Here is a 12591-nt window from a genome sequence, read left to right as displayed (position 1 = left end):
TCACCATTTTTTCATTTCTCAGGGTCTTCTGGTTACTCTCGCTTCCCTTGCATGGCAAGGCTTCGAGTTCTGAGAATGTCACGAAGGAAGAGGGTCCTGTCATCGGAAAATTTGAGTGGAGAAGACTCACATGCACCGAATATGGAGAAGAGTCTGCCATTGACGTCAAAGATGGACACAGATCACCCTTCCGTTTTTAGTTCTTTACACTGGAACCCAATCCTCTCTTCCTTCCTGTTCTTCTTCATGCAGACATGTTCTTCTATGTTCAGACAGGGAGTGGAAAGCTGACCTGGGCATATGATGGTGATACTGGAATGGTGAATCTATGTCGAGGTGACATCTATATGATTGGCACAAGCTTTGTTTTCTACTTATAATGTTCTTGGAGGCACAAAGACATAAACCTCGGGCTTTTGCAAGGTGGAGCCTTAAGGCTGCTACAACTTGAGGACGTGGTCATTGGCAGTTAAATCAGGTGATATTTAAATCATGTCATCTTCCTTAATTTGGATTTGATTTATTGATGAACATGTATATATTGATAGATGCTAAGAGTGTGGACTGATCCAGATATATGTTTAGGCATTAAAAATTCATGAATCAAATATTTGTTTTAGAATTTAGAACATACTTGAGAGGTGTTTGACAAAATAAAAAAGAAGAAGAAGCTTGTGAGAATATCGTTGATAATTTGTTAGGTGATTGTGGTTTGAAGCCGTATCTATCATGGTTATGATCTTGCTAAAGTTTATGCCAAATATGAATTTTTTAGAATATATCCTTAGGTCAAAAGAATAGTGAACTGTCAAAATAATTTATTTCTCTATTCTTTCCATTGCTTTCATTACATGAATCGTTTAGCCAACCATAATATTATGCACTGCCTGCAAATACAAATATCTTAATTACCTATTTGTTGTGTGAGATTTTAAGAATCTCCATAGGCATTTAGAATGATCCTCTATCATGTAAATCAATAAGATTTCACAAGTATGAGGATCAATCTTGTATATATTAATATGGGTTCCAAAGACCCATTATTAAAATTAATTTTCTTTTTATAATAAATATTTAAGTCTCACGTGAGATTTTAAAAATCTTCGTAAATAATTAAATTAATTGCCTTATCGTGTAGGATAATAAATCCTCATAGATATCGTGATTTAAAATTTGTATGGTAAATACATACACAAATTTTTGTAAATAAAATAAAAATTTTTTTATAATTTTTAATTAATTAAATTAATGGATTTAAATTATAATTACATTTTATAATTAGATATTTTGGTCACGTGAGATTTTTGAAACTCCGTAGACCTTTAGGATAATCGTACTACTGTGTGAGTCAATAAGGCTTTGCAGGTATAATGATTAAGATTTTTATATTTAAAAATATGTGTTGTGTAATTACGCATTAAAATATGTTCAAAGTAAATATTATTTAATCCTTTTATTGTGTGAGACTTTGAATCTCTGTAGATATTTAGGATAATCTTGTGTCGTGTAAATCAATAAGATTTCACAGATATGAGAGTAAAACTTATATATTAAAATTAACTCTCCTTTTATAATCTGAATTAATAATTTATTTAAGTCTCATGTGAGATTTCAAGAATCTTCGCAAGGACTTAAATTAATCACATTATCGTGTGGGATAATAAGTCCTCACAGATATAGTGATTCTCAATTTTTATAATAAATAAATGATTTTTGTAAATAATCATATAATACACAATTTAGAAAATTAATTAACCAAATTAATGCAATCATATTTACCAATTATATCTTTTAGTCATGTAAGGTTTGAATCTCCGTAGGCTTTTAAGATAATCATATTATCGTATCAGTCAATAAGACTCTACAGATATAACGATTAAGTTTTTAATATATATAAATTATATATTAAAAATAATCACATTAAAAGTTTAAATAAATTTAATTCCTTTATCGTGTGAGATTTTGGAATCTCCATAGATATTTAAGATAATTATATTACTGTATAAGTCAATAAGGCTTTGCAGGTATGATGATTGAAATTCTTAAATCATATATATCTACATGCTAAAAAATTATTATTAACACTTAAAAATGTACATAAAAATATAAATAAATAAATTAAATTGCCAAACTCTTTTATCATGTGAGATTTCAGAATCTCCACAGATATTTAGAGCAATTGCATTACTGTATAAACTAATAAGGTCCTGCAGGTACTGCGATTAAAATTCTCAATCATAAAACATAAAGAAAAATAATTTTAAACCCTTTCCTTTCTTTATTAAAAATTCAAAAATGAAGAAAATAATTAAAATTAAATTACCTTTTGCAATTTAAAACACACATATCAAAATTTTAGAAATTAATTTATTTGCAAAATGGTGAATTATTTCTAATTAATTTTTCTTCAAAAAAATATTTTCACCAACAAACTTTTAAACCCGAACTACATGGACTTTGATCCCTATCTCAGGGTACGTAGGCCTCAGAGTCAGATTCTGAGTCAAGTCTATCCTCCGTCGTAAATAAATAAGTATTTCTCATCTAATTCTTATCATTTTTTATCAAACATATGAATATAAAAGGGATAATTAAAATAATTATAAAACCATATTAATAAAGCACAGCAAACTTCAAGTAACCGTTTTGACGAATGGGTGTTATGGGGTGCCTAATATCTTTCCCACACTCAACCGACTCCCGAACCTATTCTCTGATTATGTAGATCACCCTTATCTTCCATTAATCGGTTTTCCGAGATTTCTCTCAAAATCTTGGTGGCGAATCCTCATTCGATTCGGTTCCCGTCACGAAGGCCGGGACCTCCACTCGCGCATCGTCCGCGTTGCATTTTTCCAGGTGCGACAAGAATGATGTTCCTTTTGTCTTCTGTTGTTTGTTCTTGGACATTTTGATTCAATAATATGAAGTGCCCTTGCCAAAAAAAAAAAAAAGGCATGGATCCCTCCAAACTTTTGGTTACATCACCACCCTCTATTTTGACCATTTTATATGCTAGAAATTTTGGTATTGATATAACCCATGTGAAGGCATTGATTAATTTCTTTTACTTTGTCATTGCTGTCTTGTTTCTTTTATTTCACTTTTACCTACACTTGCATGCTTGATTTAATTTCAATGAGTTTCGTTTAGTGGCTAACCAAAAAAGATGTGAAAAGATTGGTCACAATAAGGCCAAAAAACCAAGATGTGAAAATATTGGTCACAGCAAAGAAAATTAAAAAGGAAAGTTGAATTGACAGGGGAAGAGAATTCGTGGATTGGTTGCAAAATTTATTGGATATTCATGTGCCTTGTAAATTCATTTTGTGACCAGCCCGTTCTTAGGCTCCAAAAACAAGATAACAACTCTTTCTTAATTTTATTTTTGAAAGGAAAAATTCAAATATTTTAGCTTTTGAGGAGTAAAATATTTTATCTATCAAATTATAAAAATTTAATTAAAACAAAATAAAATAAACCAACAAGCATGGAGCTTAATTGATAAGAGATTGTGTTCACTAAATCAATAGTCTCAAGTTTAACTTTTGCATATGCAACTATTTTAAATATTTTATTGGAAGAGCTTTGTCATCAATGTAATTCTATCTGACTTTGACCATGAATATGAGTAATTGTATCAAAAAAATTTTAATATTGGATAAGTTTCTAAAAACTTTAAAATAGATCATTTTGTATTCCTCTTTTGCCATCTATTTAATTAGATGAAATTTAATTATCATTCTATTATTTTTGTGAAAGCATTAATTTTAATTTCTAAATTTTGCTCGAGTTATGCATTTGTTGTGGTGTTTCATATCCCTCCACTTTTATGATAAAATAAAATAAAATAATGCAATGAAGGAATTCAGCCAAGAAACAGAGAGGAAAGAAACATGTAATTTAAGGAATTTTATAATTTCTTAGAAAGAAAAAAATTAGGGATAATTACGTAGAAGTTGCACACAACACACTTGTATTGTCATTTTTCTTAGATAAGTTGTCATTGAATTTTGTAATATTTAATTGTGTCATTTGGGACCTTCAAAGATTAAATTCTTTAAGAGGCCTAATATTTAATTAAAAAAATTAATGACTAGTTATATAGGATATAAAGAAGTAACAAGTTATTAATAAAAAATATATAATTAACAGTAATGTTTAATGGGAAAAATACACGATTAATTATAGAGTATAAGTAAACATGTTTTAAAACATAAGGTGATGACATTAATGGACTAGTGTCACACATCTATAGTATTTAATTGTATTTTGTGGGACCTTAAAATAATTCATTCAAAAAATTAATGTAATGAAAGAAATAAAAAAATGTCTTAAAGAAAATAAAACAAATGTTTTGGGTGTGACAAGCATACTTTGGTTCAAAGGATGTCTAGCATCTTTTCACCCATTTGCTAATTAAAACAAAGTAGTTCTAATAATATAGCCCTCTCCCTTCTTCCTCTTCCTTCCCCTCTCTTTTCTCCTTTCATTATTTTCTAGTTGTGACTTCCTCCCTTCCATTCACTTTTTTATTGAAAAAAAAATTCTCAACCTCACCTTCTTTTCCTAATTTAAACCCCATGCCCTTCCTATCATGGCCTGTTTGGTTGGATTCCTTGAATGAGAATTCCTTGCAATCCTAATTCATTTTAATGATTCATGTTGTTTGGTTGTCTTTTTATCCCTGCATCCTCATTACCTTTGCAATCCAAATTTTGTCAAATTCGTGCATCCTCATTCCACTCAAAAACTTATGTAATGGGGATTACATTGCCATGAATCCACTTCTTGTCATATTATTTTATAATTAATATATATGAGTAATTTTAAAAGTTTGAAAGTTATTTAACAAGTTTAATTTGATATTTTATTTAAATAAATTTAATATATCATGATTATATATGACTAGTTTTATTAATAGCATTAATTTTATTTCAAAAATTTTAAATATCAATGTAAAATTTAAATAAATACACATAAATCCTATCACTCCAAATAATTGCAATTACTTCTGAATAAACAAATCAATAAGATGTGGATTCTAAACTTTAGAGTTTAGACAACTTACCAACAAGTTCTTTAATTGTTTACTTTTTTAATTAAGATATGCAAGTGATGCCACCTAAGAGACTAGACCTCCAAAAGAATATTCCCTCTGATCCTATTTATAAGTCACTTCTAGCATGTTTCATTAGAATCAAGGAAAACTTTAAACCTCGTTAACTTTGTCTTAAAATTTAACAAGTTTTCACTTTTACCCATAATAAATATTCTTAAATCTCATTACTAGTAATTCAAAGCATTTAATAAGCGCAAAAATGTAAAGAGGAACATTGAGAATTGGCAAGTGCCCTATAAATAGAATTAATTTTTTTCTCTATAAACCCTATAAATAGGACCAAAGGAGTATACTATAACTATAGTAAGATCCCACAACCAAAAGAACAATTAAATCATAAAATAACAAATATCTAGCATCAGTGTATCTTGTATCAATTATGAACCGATTGGTATCTTACTCTCATGTTGCTTCAACATCAAGTTGAAAAGAGTTCTTTAAAAGCCTTTGAATTTCATGCATAGAAAAAAAAATTAGTGTATGTTCATGGTGAATAACAAATACCAGGCGTGCCAGAGATGCTGGGTCTTAATTGATAACAATAGGGTCTCGAGCTCCCTTACCACAGTTTACTCGGATGTAAAAAGATATAAGGCTTTGGTAGAACATGTGGTTGATTTTATTGAAATGTGAAAAAAGTTACAAGTCTACACTAAAAGATTAAAAAGTGTAAAATTCGAGTCTTTGATTAAGTGTTGACTAGTTTCTTCTATTTATAGTGTCAGAGTAGCGATAGCCTCTTCCTCAAGACTTAGTATGTTTTGCCAAAAAATTAAGAATCTCACGAAACTCATGGCATGGTTTTATTCTATGCTTTCCATTTTGATAATCATCCCATTTCACTGAGATACTTGGGCGTGAGGTTTGTAGATTTTGGCTTTACTTGAGATCATGTCTTTCGTGCCAATAGTCTAATATTTACAGCTGATGGGATTACGGCATATTTACTTATTGTGGCTTTTATTGAGCATCGAAGCCAGCCCCTTTTGTTTATATTAGGCCTGACACTTTAATTACTCAACCCAACTAGCCCTGTGATCTATTTGAGTGACGTTTCATATTTAGCCTAAACAATGCCCCCCGAGTGCTAGTGGCTAATAACGTAAGCCACGTCGCACGCTTGAGAAAACTGAAACATCACTTCATTTTTGAGCGCCCTTTGTTAATATAAACTCATTTCTTTTTTTTGGTCACTTCTCTTGCCCTTTTTGTCGTTTCTTGAACTTCAAGCATTCGATCTTCTGCATCCCTCTTACTATAGCTCTCAAATGGCTTCCTCCACCTTTACCACTTCTTCTATTGCCGCTTTGTCTTCCACATCTGCTGGAAGTCTGCCTGATTCTCTAGCGACTATCTGGAATCCTGTTACCCCACTTAGTGAGTTTGTGATAGTACGTACTTAGTGGTTTGAAAACCCTTATTTCCCCTAGATTGGTTCATTATTCTAATATTCATTCATTTTATTTATAGGAGGATTCTTCATTCCACGAATTTATGGCTTTCTGGTAAGTTTCTTGCTTCTCATGTTTAGCCCTTCTATTTTATTAAAGAAGTATGCTAACTGTTCTTTGTTTTTCTCCAGTACTTCTCCTTTGAAGTTTTCAAATCTCCAATAAAGCAACATCAGGTACCTAACCATCTCTCCCTACCTATATGAAGTCACAGCCCCTACTCAGCCAAATCCATGGCCACTGATCTCCATTCATAACTTGGTCTTGGCCTAGATGACTTCACCCTTCCTTGAGTCATCCTGTAGAAAACTCAGGAACTGGCCCTGGTCTCCTCGTGCTTAGGTCAACTGGGTGAGGCACTTGAATTCAGAGCATGTGCCGCAGTGAAAGGAGATAGGTCTTTACGACCTAATTCAATTATCCCTAGCTGATGTCGATGTCCCAATCGAGCTTTTGATGGCCCTCTTAAGTTTCTGGTCTCCAAGTTGTAATGCCTTCATCTTTTAGCTCGACCCTATGTCCCTCATTCTATGGGATGTTTTCATATTCCTGGGGCTGCTTATCATTGGGGAGAACTTCTACGCAATCCTGGAGAAGCATAACTCCTACATTGCCCTCCTAGCTGACTTAAAGAGCAAGATTAGGACTGCAGACTCCTACACAAAGATCATGGAGCTCTTCTTCAAGAAGCCAGTCACCGTGCTCGTCACTACCACTGAGCATCTGGTCTTCATATGGATCCTACTGAGCCAATGGATCCTAACCCCTAAGGGGAGGGAAGCCTGTGTAGCTGCACTTGAGGATCACCTAGTCCCTACTTTGTGGCAATCAAATAGCCCTATGGATGATGTTTCTGTGCGCCTCTATGATGGCATGAGGGAGTCACTAATGAAAAAACCCTTCAGCAACTTCCATGGGCCCGTCTGGCTTCTAAAGTTATGGACGACGGCCTACTTTCTACTTCTTCAACGGGAGCCTTTTCTTGATGATTCTCATACCAACCACCTCTTCACCTTTCTTTTAGGTGGTCATCTATTGACCAATTCAAAGAACTTCTTCAAGTTCTTTAATCAGCAGAGCTGGTCCTTAGGGAAGACCTTAAAGGCTTTCAATATTTTGGACCACCGCCTCCCTACTTGGTACAAGCATATAGTGAATTGGAAGAACAAGCCCACTAAGCTATTAAGGGATGAGGTTTTCCTCTTGGCCACTACTCCTAGGAAGATGTGGCTACTGTACACTAGCTCTTTCTTCAAGTCTTTAAGGGTCTACTTAGAGTCCTATCATCCTTAACTGGTGGCCAATTTCGATTGAGCCAATGCATCCCTTGGGGCCTGTCTCCCTAAATCATCGTAAAGCTGCTAGATAAGGAGGCTATCTACCAGATAACCATTCCACACACCATTCAAAGGTAGTGCAAGGTGGAAATTATAGATAAAGATGCTTGCCTTCGCTTCAATAAATGGTGGCCCCAACGCTTTAGGTGCATAATAAAGAGTTAAACTAGTAGGTATCATCTCTTGTGTTTACTTCATTTTTCTTTCTTTTACCTCATGCAAAAGTCTAATCCTATTTTTTTTTTGTAGGCTGTGATTGGACACAATCTCATGAGCTGATGATGTTTCTAAGGGGAAATATTGACATCTCCACTGCTTTTGAGACTCGGACGGCCCCCTTGCTGAGAACTATAGTCCAAGGGATGGAGCAAGATAATGCCTCATCTCAAATCTCAATCCCTTCAGTCCCCAGGAAGCCCGGGGCTAAGAAGATCCCCTCAAGTCACTTAGACAAAGGAGATAGTCCGGTTAAAAGGAAGCAGGCTCCATCTCCTTTACCTGATGCTAAGAGGAGGAAGAAGACAACGCCTCTTCCCCTTAATCAACTGTCCTCTACTCCCCTCCTAACCAGTCTTAATCCCCAAAAGGAAAGGCACACGTAAAAGTACCAACGGATGATAATCCTGTCAGCAAAATTTAATGACGACAGGGTGAGTCCTCTTTAACTTAGGGAGATGGAGACCCAGCTTTTAGATTCATAAATGGTCACTTCCCCCACCTCTGCCATTCTTGAGCCAATCCTTATAGATCTGATTGAAGTTTCTCAAGAGGTGGCCTGGGAGGTGATGGAGCATGTTGAAAGACGTGGGGGCTACTATGTCTGCTACGACCCCAGGTAGTGCTGTCAATCTGGTGACATCGGCGTTGCAGTTGACTAGGTAGGAGCTTTTACTTTAGCCTCAAGTGGTGAGTTGGAGCTCGAAGTCTAAGGTCCTACTTTCATCGAGGGCCCTAGGATGGTTCCTCTATCAGTTCGATCCCATCCCCTAACTTATCAAGTGCTCAAGATGTCAGGGGCTCTAAGAGGTCCTTGGAGGGATTTTAAGCGGTAACTGTGGATAATGTAATAGTTGCCTTGGCCTCCACTCAAAGCATCTTGGTGCAAGGTCAAACTGATTCCTCTACTCTCGTGGGCTGTGTGGAGAAGGCCCTGCCCCTGCGATCAACGCGCACTCCTTCCCCTTCTACGAGCAAAGACAAAGCACTCGTGGACCCAATTCAGGTATTGGCTTGTTCTGCTCTTTCCTTCTAGTCCTTCTAGTTCCTTTTTTTATCTCTCATTACAAACCTTACTTCATTTTCTTCAGCTAGCTTCGTTAGAGGCGGTAGCCACTGATGCCATTCTAGCCCGCATTCACATCCTTGAAAGGGACGTGGTGTTAGATGCTTGAAGGGTTGTGCAGTTCCAATTTAGTCGAGATCCACTCCTCATTCCTGAGTAAAATTATGAGGAGATGATCTAGGTTCTCAAGGTTGTGAAGAAGGAAGTCTCCATATTTGAGTTGGCACTCCTTCGTGCTCAAGTCCCGACATATTACAGCATCATCAGTCAGTGCCGTAAAGAACTCCCTCTCCTATCAAACTATTTGAAAAATAATTGGTTTGTGAGGGACGAATATCTTGCCATTAAGACTCGAATGACAGCTGCCACTGATAAGGTCCAGGAGATTGCCCCTCGTGTGGATCACCTCCAGGCACTATGGGCTAAGGTGGCGGACTTAAGGTGCCAACTAGTAACAACTGAAGAGGAGCTAGTACAGGTTGAAGCTGAAGACGGGCCAGCTGAGTCAAAACTAAAGATTGCAACTAAAGCTCTGGACAAGGTACGGGCCATCTCAAATGAAAAGCTTCATTCTATGCTTGAATTCAAGATGGTCCTAACTCGTCATCAGACCCTTTCTAAGGAGCTGGACTCGGCTTTGGTGACGTGGGAAACTATGTGTACCATTTGTAAATAACAGACACATGTACCTTATTTACCATTTTTTATTCTTTATTGTTTACATTATACTATACACCCTTTGTAACATGATTCAAATGCAATAAAGAGCAAATTATTTTCTATTATTGTGCGCCTCTCGTATGCCCTGAGGCCATTCTAGGCCTCGAGTCCTTTATTGCTTTTTACTATAATGATGGCCAATAATTCTTCAAATATTTTCCGTTTATGGCCTATTTGTGTGGGGCCCCATCAATGCTAGCTAACACATACGTGTTCCCTTTAAGTACTTTGTTTACCCTGAATGGTCCTTCCCAGTTAGGCAAAAACTTACCAAGCATTCGGTATTTAGAACCAGGTGGTAACACAAGCTTCCACGCGAGCTCGTCCGCCTGAAAGTGTTTCCTTCTTATTCATTTATTATATTTATATATATATCCTTAAAACCTCTTTCTTTTGGGCAATCATATGATCCAGCGCTTATAAATGAATTTCATCTAACTTAATTAACTCGTTTATCATAGCCTTGTTGAAGTTATCAGACGGTCTTCCTGGACTACTCGCAATGCGTAACGAAGGGATTTCTATTTCCATAGACAAAACAGCTTTGTGCCCACATGTCAACACATATGGGCTCATGCCCGTAGCCTTTCTCTTAGATGTCTGGTATACCCATAGTATCTCAAGCAATCATACATGCTATTCTCTAGGATTCTCTTTGATTTTCTTCTTTAAAATTCTAAGGATGATCTTATTGGAAGCTTCAGCTTGTCCATTTGCCTGAGGGTAATATGGAGAGGATGTCAATAATTTTATCCCACTTTCCTCAACGAAGGCTTTGAAGTCACTTTCAGTGAACATTGTCCCTTAGTCCATTGTAATAGCTTGAGAAATCCCAAACCAAAACATGATTTATTCATGTACGAAGTTAATGACATCGTCCTGTTCCACTTTCTTCATAAGGACGACCTCTACCCACTTCGTGAAATAATCTATAGCCACTAAGATGAATAAGTGGCCCTTGGATGAGGTTGGATAAATCTTTCCTAATACATCCATAGACCATCATCCGAAAAGCCATGGTTTGATAATTTGATACATGTTTGATGTTGGCACTAGTTGTCTAGCACTTCTTGTATCTTTTAGCATATTTGATGCAATCTTTCGTCATTGATGCTAATAATATCCATGCCCATGCACCAACCATTACATCTTTGGCCCTAACTGATAGGCCCTATATACTCCCTTATGCACCTGTCTTAAGACCTCCATATAGTCAATAGAGGCCAAACATCTAAGTAATAACCCATTGGGACCTTTCCTGTATAATTCATCTCTAATTAGAATGAAGTGTTGGGCATGTATCCTCATTCTATAAGGGTATCGTTGACTAGAATTTTGTAGATAACTCTTGAAATCATCTCACTAATCCCAGGCTGACCTTTACGAGACTGCACCATATTGTACCATCAAACTACACTGAGAGACTAAGGGGTGTTCTTTCCATTCCACCACAATTACCTTTCTGGTGAGTTCAGGTGACAGCCTTAACCCTGAAGCTATTTGAGCCAGTGCATTAGCTTCCCAATTCTGAGCTTGGGGAACATGAGTTAATGTTACTATCTTAAACTCTTTTAAGATTTGAGAAGCCCTAGCATAATACATTACTAGAGCCGAGATCATACACTAATACTCGCCAATTAATTGTTTGATGACTAACTAAGAATCCCTTTCTATGACTACATCATAGGCTTTCATTTCTTGAAGGATTTCGAGCCCTGTGAGTAGTGCTTCATACTCCACTTAATTATTAGTACATTTGAAATCTAATTGAAAAGACAATATCATTTTTACCCCAGTAGGAGAGGTTATTACTATCTCGATCCCATATGCTTGTTCAATACTAGAACCATCAAACTTAAGCACCTAGGGCCTTGAATCTACTGAGAACATAGGTAGTTCTCGCTCCTCTCCAATGAGCCAGTTGAAGGGTGATCAGTTAGGAAATTTGCTAATGCTTGGCCGTTTATTGATTTTTGAGGCAAACATATTAATGAGAATTTTACTAAGGCTAAGCTCCAATTTCTTATATGGCCCATCATGATTGGCTGATCAAGCATGTATTTAATTAAATCAGAATAGGAAACCACGTACACAGCTGTATTTATTATATAATGCCTCAATTTAGTACAAGCATAATATAGCACCAAACATACTATTTCCACAACTGAGTATTTAGTCTTTGTGGGAGTTAAACACCTACTTAAATAATAAACCACCTGCTCGCGTCCCCTATCAACATTTTAGGCTAACATATAACTTATGGACGTGACAGTAGAAGCTAAATACAATAAAAAGCGAGGTGTTCTCCCTTAGGGCTACTGAGCTGGAGGCTTTGTCAAATGTTCTTTAATCTTGTCAAAGGATACTTGATGATGACCGATCCAGGTGTTGCTCTCCGTAAGTGTACGGGTCATAGTAAGTCATATAAAATAAGTAAAGTATCGTTCCCTCAAGGATTTGTTTAAAAAATATAATCAAGTAAAAGACTAAGTAAATTCGATCAAGTTGAGCTACACATAGTTAGGTGAAAATGATTTTGCAAATGAAACTAACATTAGAAAATAAAGAAAAGTGAGTGATTCACAACTTCAAACACAATTTAGGACCTAGGATTATTTATCCTTCTTGCATTTCATAACACCAAAATTACCTCCTCTCATAAATGCTTTTAAGGAAAAT

This window comes from Prosopis cineraria, unplaced genomic scaffold (genome assembly GCF_029017545.1).
Source record: "Prosopis cineraria cultivar Desert tree isolate PC_DT_omini unplaced genomic scaffold, ASM2901754v1 PC7, whole genome shotgun sequence".
In the NCBI taxonomy this organism is placed as follows: Eukaryota; Viridiplantae; Streptophyta; class Magnoliopsida; order Fabales; family Fabaceae; genus Prosopis; species Prosopis cineraria.
Note: the sequence above shows the minus strand (reverse complement) of the source record.